The 10,285-nt window shown below is 39.1% G+C and overlaps 1 pseudogene; it reads right to left on the reverse strand.

Moving 5' to 3' along the window:
• Positions 1 to 7,233, reverse strand: part of LOC102815369 — a 9,754-nt pseudogene extending 2,521 nt beyond the window's left edge.
• Between the last annotated feature and the right edge of the window lie 3,052 nt (positions 7,234 to 10,285).

Consider the following 10,285-nt stretch of genomic DNA (forward strand, 5'->3'; position numbering starts at 1 on the left):
AATCTTGAAACCAATTTTCCATCTTTGCTATTTGGAAGTTCTTTATCTATGCTGTTCTCAGTCAAATGTGCTCAAGAAAAACCTGTACAGAGAGAAGAGACAATCATTAGAAAAGAACAAGGGATGCTGAATTGCTTAAATTCAGTTTTGTGCCAGGGTTGTATTCTTTTACTATATTGATTCAATCTATAAGGTAAGCAAATAATCTGAGAAGCTGAATTATAGGAAGTACATGACATCAAAATTGGAAATAACCTGTAATTTGCAGATGATTCAGTCTTGCTTGGTGAAAGCAAAGAGGACTTAAAATATTTACTGTTGAAGATCAAAGACTACATACAATCTTTAGTATGGATTGCACTTCAATGTAAAGAAAATAAAATTCCTCACAACTAGACAAATAACTAACATGATACATGAAGAAAAGATTGAAGTTGTCAAAGACTTCATCTTGCTCAGATGAACCATCAACATTCATGGAAAGAGGAGTCAAGAAATCAAAGAACGTATTACTTTAGGCAAATCTGCTGTACAAGACCTCTTAAAGTGTTCACAAGCAAAAATATCATTTTGAGTACTGAGGTGCATCTGACTCAAGCCATGGCATTTTCAACAGCCTTATATGCATGTGAAAGTTGGACAGTGGCTAAGGAAGACCAGAGGAGAATCACAAAAAGGACAAACATTGTATGAGACCAATGTTGCAAACAGTTAAAGGGTTATTTTGATAAAAGAAATATTCTATGATGTTTATGGGCATGTGGGAGGGAAAATTATTCAGGGATTGTCAACATGGGTGACACGATAGGCAATATTACAACACGAGGGAAGTTAGCAGAGGAAAGATGGATATAGGCAAATACTGTTAACTGTTGGTACATGGAAAGGATTGCAGTCATTTTAATGAAGCAAAGTATATGATTTGTTGAATGTAATACTGATGATCTGCTCTGTAAAACTTCACTGAATTCACTAAAAAGTTAAAAAAAAAAAAAAAAAGACTTTCCACATCCTGTTGGATCTCCTTTCTTCTGAAAGGAAACAAATGGGCTTGCTTACAATTGGTTGGCCTCTTAGCTAGCTGTCATTTAAATTTCCTGGTATTGATGAGTGAGTGCTTCCAAAGATGCATCTGTTTGTTGAAATATCTCAGTTAATATTCTGTCAGTTCTTGGAGATTGTTTTTGTTTTTATGTTTTTGTTTTTGTTTACCAATTGCTTCAGTGCATCTGGGATTTCTTCCTTCAGTACCGTAAGTTCTTGATCAGTCCCATAGGTTCTTGCAATGGTTAAATGTCAATCAATTCTTTTTGCAACACTGACTGTGTATTTCTAGTCTTTTTTTATATGCTTCTTCCATTGTTTAATATGCTACCCACAAAATCCTTCCATAATGCAACTCAAGGCTGAAATGTTGTTCATAATTTCTTTCAACTTGAGAAATGCTTAGCATGTTAGTTCCTCTCTGTTTTCTAACTCTAGGTATTTGCGCACTTCATTGTAATATTTTGCTCTGTCTTCTCAAGGGACCCTTTGAATGTCTCTATTCAGCTTCTTTGCTTCCTCATTTCTTTTGATTATTTTAGGTGCTCTACAATCAAGAACAAGTTTCAGATTGTCTTCTGACATCCATTTTGGTCTTTTCTTCCTTTCCTGTCTTTTTAATGAACTTTTTGCTTTCTTCACCTAGGGTATCTTTGGTGTTTTTCCCTAACTTGTCTTATCTTCAGACATTAGATTTCAGCTTGTCACATCTATTCTGGAGATGGTCTCTAAAAGCTGTTGGGGTATACTGAAGGTACTATATTGGCTTTCCAATATAACTATACTTGTATCTTGTATCTAAACAATTTCAAGTGAGCAATTGACTGCTCTGCAGTTGGTCCTTGACCTTATTCTGACTGACTATATTGAGCTTCTCCATCATCTCTTTACACCGATGTAGTTGATATGATTCATGTGTATGCTAACTGGCAAGGTCACATGTATGGTTCCTGTTGCAAAAAGGTATTGCCAATGAATAGGTTAAAAACTTTATCATATAATCTCTGGAATCATTTTTATCACTGAGGCCTTATTTTTCAACTACTGATCCTTCATCTTTGTTTCCAAACTTTACAATCCAATCATCACTAATTATAAATACATCTTGATTGCATGCTTAATTGAGTTCAGACAGAAAGAGATTATGTATAAATAATGTAAAAGTTGTGATTGAGAGAATAATGGAAAGGAATTGGGATGAAGACGTGTGAAGAGAGATGAATCTGTATACACTGTAACAGGAAGTCTCTAGGGTCTAAGCTTGATTAAAAATCAAACAGTACTATTATATTATCCAGAAGTATGAAGACAAATGTCTGAAAGAAACATAAAAAAGGAGCAGAGGATTGAGGAATGGGGGAATAGATTTTCACTGTAAGATATTTAGTGCCATTTGATTGTAGTTGTTGTTGGTGTTAGGTGCCATTGAGTCGGTACCGACCCATTGCGACCTTATGCACAACAGAACAAAACACCACCCAGTCCTGGGCCAACCTCACTACTGTGGCCACGCTTGAGTCCATCAATGCTGCCACTTGGCCATTCCATCTCATTGGGGTTCTTCCTCTTTTTCTCTGACCCTCCACCCTACCAAACATTATATCCTTCTCCAGTGTCTGGTCCCTCCTGACAATATGTCTGAAGTATGAGAGATGAAGTTTGGCCATCTTGGCCTCTAAGGGGCACTCTGGCTGCACTTCTTCCAAAACAGATCTATTGGTTCTTTTGGCAGCCCATGGCACCTTCAACACTGTTCTCCAGCCCCATAACTCAAAAGCATCAATTCTTCTATGGTCTTCCTTATTCACTGTCCAGCTTTTGCATGCATATGAGGTTATTGAAAATATCATGGCTTGGGTCAGATGCACCTTAGTCCTCAAGCTAACATTTTTGCTCCTCAACACTTTAAAAAGGTCTTCTGCAGCACATTTGCCCAATGCAATACATCGTTTGATTTCTTAACTGCTGCTTCCGTGAGTGTTGATAGTTGATCCAAGAAGAATGAAGTCCTTGACAACTTCAATATTTTCTCCATTGTTAAGAATGTTGTTTATTGGTCCAGTGGTGAGGACTTTTGTTTTCTTTACATTGAGATGTAATCCATATCAAAGGCTGTGCTCTTTGAACTTCATCAGTAAATGTTTTAAGTCCTCTTCACTTTCAGCAAGCAAGGTTGTATCATCTGCATATCGCAGGTTGTTAATGAGTCTTCCTCCAATCCTGATGCCATGCTTTTCTTCATATAACCCAGCTTCTCAGATTATTTGCTCAGCATACAAGTTGAATAAGTATGGTGAAAGAATACAACCTAGTTGCACACCTTTTTAAATTTTAAACCATTCAGTGTTCCCATGTTCTGTTTGAACAACTGCTTCTTGGTCCAGGTACAGATTCCTCATGAGCACAATTAAGTGTTCCGGAATACTCATACTTCACAATGTTGTCCATAGCTTGTTATGATCCACACAATCAAAAGACTTTGCATAGTCAATAAAGCACAGGTAAACATCTTTCTGATATTCTCTGCTTTCAGTCAAGATCCATTGGACATCGACAGTGATATCCCTTGTTCCATGGCCTCTTCTGAATCCAGCTTGAATCTCTGGAAATCCTCTGTCAATGTATGATTGTAGCCGTTTCTGTATTACCTTTAGCAGAACTTTACACACATGGGATACCAAAGAGATTGTCTGATGATTTCCGCATTCCGTTGATTGTAGTAGTTAATTACAATTTGATGAGGAAAAAAAAACACTATTGTACAAGTTATACAGAGTTAGGTTTAATTCATGTCATTTGTGATATAGGAGAATTTAGTTAACTTCTCTGTCCTTCAATGTCATCACTTATTAAATAGAGAAAGATGAGTCTTTCTACTCCCATCAAGATTCACAGCCTTGGAAACCCTGTACAGGGTCACTATGGGTCGGAATCGACTCGACGGCACTTAACAACAACAACAACAACATGAGTTTAGTGGGTTATGAGTAGGGCTACTATGCACACAATCAGCAGTTCATATCTACCAGACACACTGTAGGAGAAAGATGAAACTTTCTGCTCATGAAGTTTTACAGGCTTGGACATCCTATACAGGCTTGCTGGAATCACCATCAACTCCATACAACCAACACCACCACCACATAGTACCTATATCATAGACTGGTAATGAATATTATCTGTAAAAATATGTAAAAAGCATAGTAAGATGCCTGGAATTCTTTACAAATTCAAACACAAATAAATTTATTACCATTTAACCCCTTCTTTCTTCTCAACCATCTTCTTTACTTTAACCAAGAGCTTTAATAGAATAACATAAGATTTATCACATACACAGTGGACATAGCTCAGCACCTACCCATCCCAGTCTACCCTTCAAAAGCTAGAAAATAGATGACAGTTTTACTCTAAAAACTTGGCTATCTTACCTTAATGCAATAAAAGGAAGCAGTGACAAAAGAAGGGATTTGAAGAAAACATTAACACAAAATGTCTTCTACATACAGGTTATAAATTGTCTTATAAGGAAAGGGATTTTCCAAAGGTCATTGCTATAACGTATGTTCTGTCAGCAAATTCCATAATGCAAAAGTTACATTAAATGTTACCTTTGATATTTCTTAAAAGAAATAAATTTAAATAAATAAAAAGGGTAAAGAGACCACTTAATGTTTCATAACACTGCATTTTAGTTTCTAGGACAATGGACTCAGTATTATTATCCCAAAGTATGTTGGTCTTTCTTAGTCAAGTAGGAATAAGATGGATGATTCCAAAGAACTTCTGTTATAATGAGAAAAGTTAAAAGCATGTTTATGTTGCCCACACTCTAGTCTCTTTATATTTAGGTTCAATTTAAACAGTGTCAGCCTGGCAGAGACCCACTACAACCCCTGGAGGAGACCCAGGGGAGAGTTTCTTGCTGTCAGAGGAGGCCTGATCAGGATCCCATTTTACCCTGAATGACAGCATGAGACTAGGAGGTGGTCCCTGGAGAAAGCTGCTGTGCTTGTCTCTGCTGCAGACACTGCAGCTGTTCTCTGCAGCTCATACAACACATCATTTGTGATTTCCTATGTTTTTTTCCGGTAGTGGAGACAAAGATTTGAAGTTATCAGCTCTCAATTATCCCCAACCCCTAAAAATTGACATATGAAAGGTCCATTGCTTCGGTCCATTGCTGCATTCTTATGCCCTACTTAGGACATCTCTGAAATATGTCCTGATGCTAGTAAAAACCCCTGTGCCCAAGCTCAGAAGAAACTGCTCCTGTCAGTGTACCAGCCTAGAGAGTACAGTTTCTGAAACTTGCAAGGCAGCCAAAAGTAAGTTTCTTTGAAGCCTATAAAGCACCAAACTTTCTTTTGAATACACAGTCCCCTGCATCTCCTATTTTTCCCTGTGGAGTCTGTATCACCGTCATTCCTCACGGAATGATGATACTTGAGTTACTTTTAACCTTGTTCAAAGCACGATGTTGTAAGTTCCTCAAGAAAGATTCAAATTTCCAGAAACAGATAGCCTATTTTGCAGAAGTATTCAGAGTGTTATTTAAAGACATGGCTAAAGGTGACAATTATTTTCAAAACAACAATGACACTCTCTCCCTCCATCCAAATTGATTTACTTCCTGAGACTTGTCAGCCATATATGCAAAAGTCCACAACATGCACAAATCACATTATAAACAATCTTTTATGCATACATTCTTCAGTTACTGACTAACGTATGTCACTTACTGAGCACCTACTATGTATGTATCAGTATTTTTGTGTCAATCCCTGTAACAACACTCTATGGTTGCAACATTACTAACATTTCTGTTTTTTGAGAGGTTGATTTGTGCAAGGCCTACCTATATGGAGTCCTGGTGTGTTGCTGTAGTAGAAGTATTGTACTGCTAACCACACGGTTGGTGATTCAAACCCACCAGCCACTCCTCAGAAACCCTATACAGGATTACTATGAGTCAGAACTGACCTGATAGCACTAGCAATTTATATATAGCCTGGGAAACCCTGTGCAGGGTCACTATGAGTCAGAGTCGACTTCACGGTACTTAACAACAACAACAACAGATATATATATTTAGGAAAGCCTGATTCCAATATTTACTTCCTCCTTTCCTCCTCACAGCTTGTCTGAAGGCCCACTCTGAGTCAAGCACTCTGCGTATCACAGTGGACTAAGGTGTAGCATGTGAGGTATCACAGGTACAAAATTGAAGGAGGCACTTACTCTCTGGTTCCTGTTGTTGTTGACTCTGTATTTGAATGAGTGTTTCCTGCAATTATGCTTGGGGCTTCACTGGCGTCTGTTTAGTCTCATGTCAGTTTCTCAGGAGCAACCAAGATGAATGATCCAGATTCTGCTCTCACTCTAATGGAGTCCTGTAGTGGCAATTAGAATAAGCATTTGACTGCTAATCACAAAGGTGGTGGTTCAGATTCTCAGCTGCTCCTTGGACATCTTGGCTTGGTCACTCTGAGTCAGAACTGACTGGATTGCACTTAACAAACTCATCAATTAATTGGGGAGAAAGAAAAGGAAACCAACAGTTAAAAAATAGTGTGCGCATTACTGTGATAAAGGTTTCTACCAAGACAAATGCAATTGCTTTCATGCTTCAGACACTCCCCACAAAACCTTATGAACTTCCTATGTTTTTTTGAAGTCCATCTATATCTTATTCCACTTCACTGTTTTTTAAGGCAAAGATGAAGTGATGAAGTGTGATAGCAGCGTCAGAAGCCACCTAACTACAGGAGAGAATGAGAAGTACCATCGGCATCAGCCCAAAACTCCATTCTTCCGCTTTTTACCAAGTCTCATATCAGCCATTCTCCCCATGGCACTCTTCACTTCTCTGTTGGCTTTGAAACTCTGTAACAATGGCCACACAGAACTTACAGACCATACTAATGATTACAGGCTTTATTAGGAAAGTAATAAGTTACAATTCAGGACCCAGATTAACTTCGCGGTAGCAGGAACAACTCAGGAGCCAGGTTACAATTCCTCAATCAAGACAGCTTCAAACCAAGATAGCTCTCAGTTTCCCATCTGTGCTCATAAACATGCCCTTGCTCTTAGCCTCTGCTGCTGGCTCCCACTTGGACCTACTGATGCCAGGCCTGCCCTATGTCCATTTAAGCAAGTGTTACAGCTCCTTAGCTCAGCCAGCATCGTGACAGGAGGCACCCCACTCTGTCAGCAAGCCTTCTGCCCAAAGATGTTCAACTCTCCTGCTCTATGGCTCAGGCAGTCCATCACAACCATGTTCTGCCTTTCACCTGGTTCCCACTTGTCTCATGATCTTAGGATACCTCATTCAGTCTTTTACCTTCTCTAGCATCAGTTCTCTCTGTCTCCTGGGTCTAGGAGGTTTACAGCACAGGGACCAGATCCAAAAAACACACTTCACTCCAGGCTGTTGTTCTTGGTAATAGTAAGGGTCCTCTCAATCTCTGGGGAATTGCCTCTTCTACGAGTTCATTTCTCCCACAAAGACCACAGCTGACCAATCCAGTCAGTAGAGCGCAGTCACTTTATTTGCATAATAAATTACCCACTCCTGCAAGTGTTTTGCACATCTTATTTGTATAATAAACTATGAAATTCCATTGCAAGCAAGTCATCTTGGCAGAACTACAAAGGGTCAGAGAGGTCATATGTAAAGAGAAACCCATTGCACTGTAAATGCCTATACCGGGAAAGCAAAAGCTAATCTTGAACTATAATTAACACCACAGGCAGATTCCACAGTAAATTGAACAACAACAAAGTCTCCATATGCCGTATTTCAATAATTAGCAAAATATTCATGTATTAATAAATCAATTGCTGTCTCTTTCTTTACCTATCTTTACCTCTCTCCCTCCCTTCTTTTTGCTTCCTGCTCTGGCCTTTCTCTCTCACCAACTATGGGTCTGTTTTGACATGGATCCCTCACTTCAGCTTGCAATTACTCTGTTGAAGTCCTAGCCAGCTAGAATTGTCTTTATCCTGATTTTGAAGCTTTACATCGCAGTTGTTCAACACATCAACAATTACAGAAACAATTCAATGCTGAATTTCTTCCAGTTGCAACTCAGAAGACACCTCAGGTGGTAAAAACTAAATTAGACTATCAGATTGTTTTGTACCTGGGACAAGCCAGCCTCCAAATGGTCAAATCACTACAGTTCGATGCCAAAAGTAAAACAAACAATACAGAGCATGGATGATTGTAATAAACAGACTGAGAGTTATTACAAAAACTGAGATTGAGAGTGAATACAAAAGCTTAGATTAGCTGTCTTCATGAGTACCCCATTGGCAGGGACCTTCTCTTTGGTAGCACCACACATCTGTCAGGAGTGCTTGACCTCTTGCTCTGTGTTGCTTCTTAAGATAAAACAGGAAAATTGTAAGTGATGTGCTTTAAAGTAGAGGATATGCTGTGAGAACATGGGAAAAGCACAAGAGTGATTACATTCATAAATTATGTTGTATGGTTGTTTACTGCCGTCGAGTCTGTTCCAACTCATAACGACCCTGTGTAGCATTTCCAAGGAGTGGCTGGTAAGTTTGAACCACCAACTTTGTGGTTCAAACCAATGTTGTGGTCCATTGCTTTATCCCACAGAGCCACACCAAGACTCTAGCATTTCCTGAGAATGGCAGGCTGCAAGGTCAAACACATAGAGAGGGACTAAAAGAAAATCAATCAGCAGAGATAAATTAGCCCAATCAGAGGACTGGATAATTTGTAAAAGGGAATGTGTTCTGGATCTACTCATAGGCAGCCAGGTCTAGGAGCAAGGAACATACACACATTCACACAAGTCGACATGATGTGCTGTACAAATCAGGTTTGAAATAAGAAATTACATAAATAGTTCTTGTTATTATGCAAGAGCAATGGGCCAGTAAATTAGGTAAATAGTATTCCTGAAAAGAAGATATACATTTCATAGAAAAGATCTAATAGAAACAGAAGAGAGTCAGAAACAATTTGCCATTAGCTTGTGTCATTGTTAAGCGCCGTTGAGTTGGTTCCAGTTCATAGTGACTGTGTACAGGGTTTCCAAGGAGTGGGCTGGTGGGTTTGAACCACCAACCTTGTGATTCAAATGGACCTTGCAGTCCAGTGTTTATCCTGCAGCACCACAAAGTAGCATTATAGTGCTAGATAGAAAGTCTGTAGTAAAACTTAAATGAAAAGGATACAGTTCTCAAGATAAAGCATTTTTATATCCAGATCCATGAGGAATAGAGCAGGCTAGACTTTTTCCAGAGTACATTTCTTACAGTCCGCACTTACTTGTTTCCTTTGCCCTGGGAAGGAACTGGATGGAGAAATACCCATGTGATTATCAACTAGAAAGATATAATGACGTTCAGAGCTTTAATGTGTGGATCATATTCAAGAACATGAAATGACTTAGCATGAAATTTAAGGAAATGAGTCTTGAAAACAGAGATGCTAAAGCTGAGTCTAAGGTATATGTGGGAATAAATTCAGCATTATTCCTTCCCTTTTTCTATTATCAGAAATTCAAAAGGTTATTGCCCAAATAGTGATGCTCTGCTCCATTCCATTTGTATTCCGCTTGCTCCATGTCACAGGTAAACTTGGAGAGTGAGCTTCTACAAAGCAATTAGAAATTTCCTGGCCCAGATGTACTGTAGAAGCCTGTTAATGTAGCTATTAGCTGGATGGGGCTGAGTCCTCACCTTGGTCTGGCCAGTCTGCTCTTCAGTCCCTGGACCTTCTGCCCCACACTGAGGCTGCCCATTCTGTGTCTGTACTACAGCAGTGTAGCAGGACAACTGCCCACCTTCAGCCTATATTCTATAGCCAGATGTGCATGATTCTCAATGTCAAGCTCAAATATGGGCTCCAGTTGCCCTCTTGGCCCTTACCTTGATTCAAGTTCAAGTTTCTAAATAATTACCCAATGAAATACAAATTTTGAAACTTTGGAGTGGGTATTATGCAGATTCAAACACACTCCTGTCAGGAAGCTTCTTTGCGCATCTACTTGGTTCTACCCCATTTAATCTCAGCCCATGAAGTATGTGGAAGTATGTAACCAGGTTGGACAGTGTATTTGGACACTCACCCTTGAGTATTCTAGTGGTGTGTTTGTCAAGTGCCATAGAGTTGGTTCCGACCCATAAAGACTCTACATAGGGTTTCTGAAGAGAGGCTGGTGAGCTTGAACTGCTGACTTTGTGGTTCAAAGTGATTTTG

Source organism: Chrysochloris asiatica, unplaced genomic scaffold (genome assembly GCF_000296735.1).
Source record: "Chrysochloris asiatica unplaced genomic scaffold, ChrAsi1.0 scaffold00127, whole genome shotgun sequence".
In the NCBI taxonomy this organism is placed as follows: Eukaryota; Metazoa; Chordata; class Mammalia; order Afrosoricida; family Chrysochloridae; genus Chrysochloris; species Chrysochloris asiatica.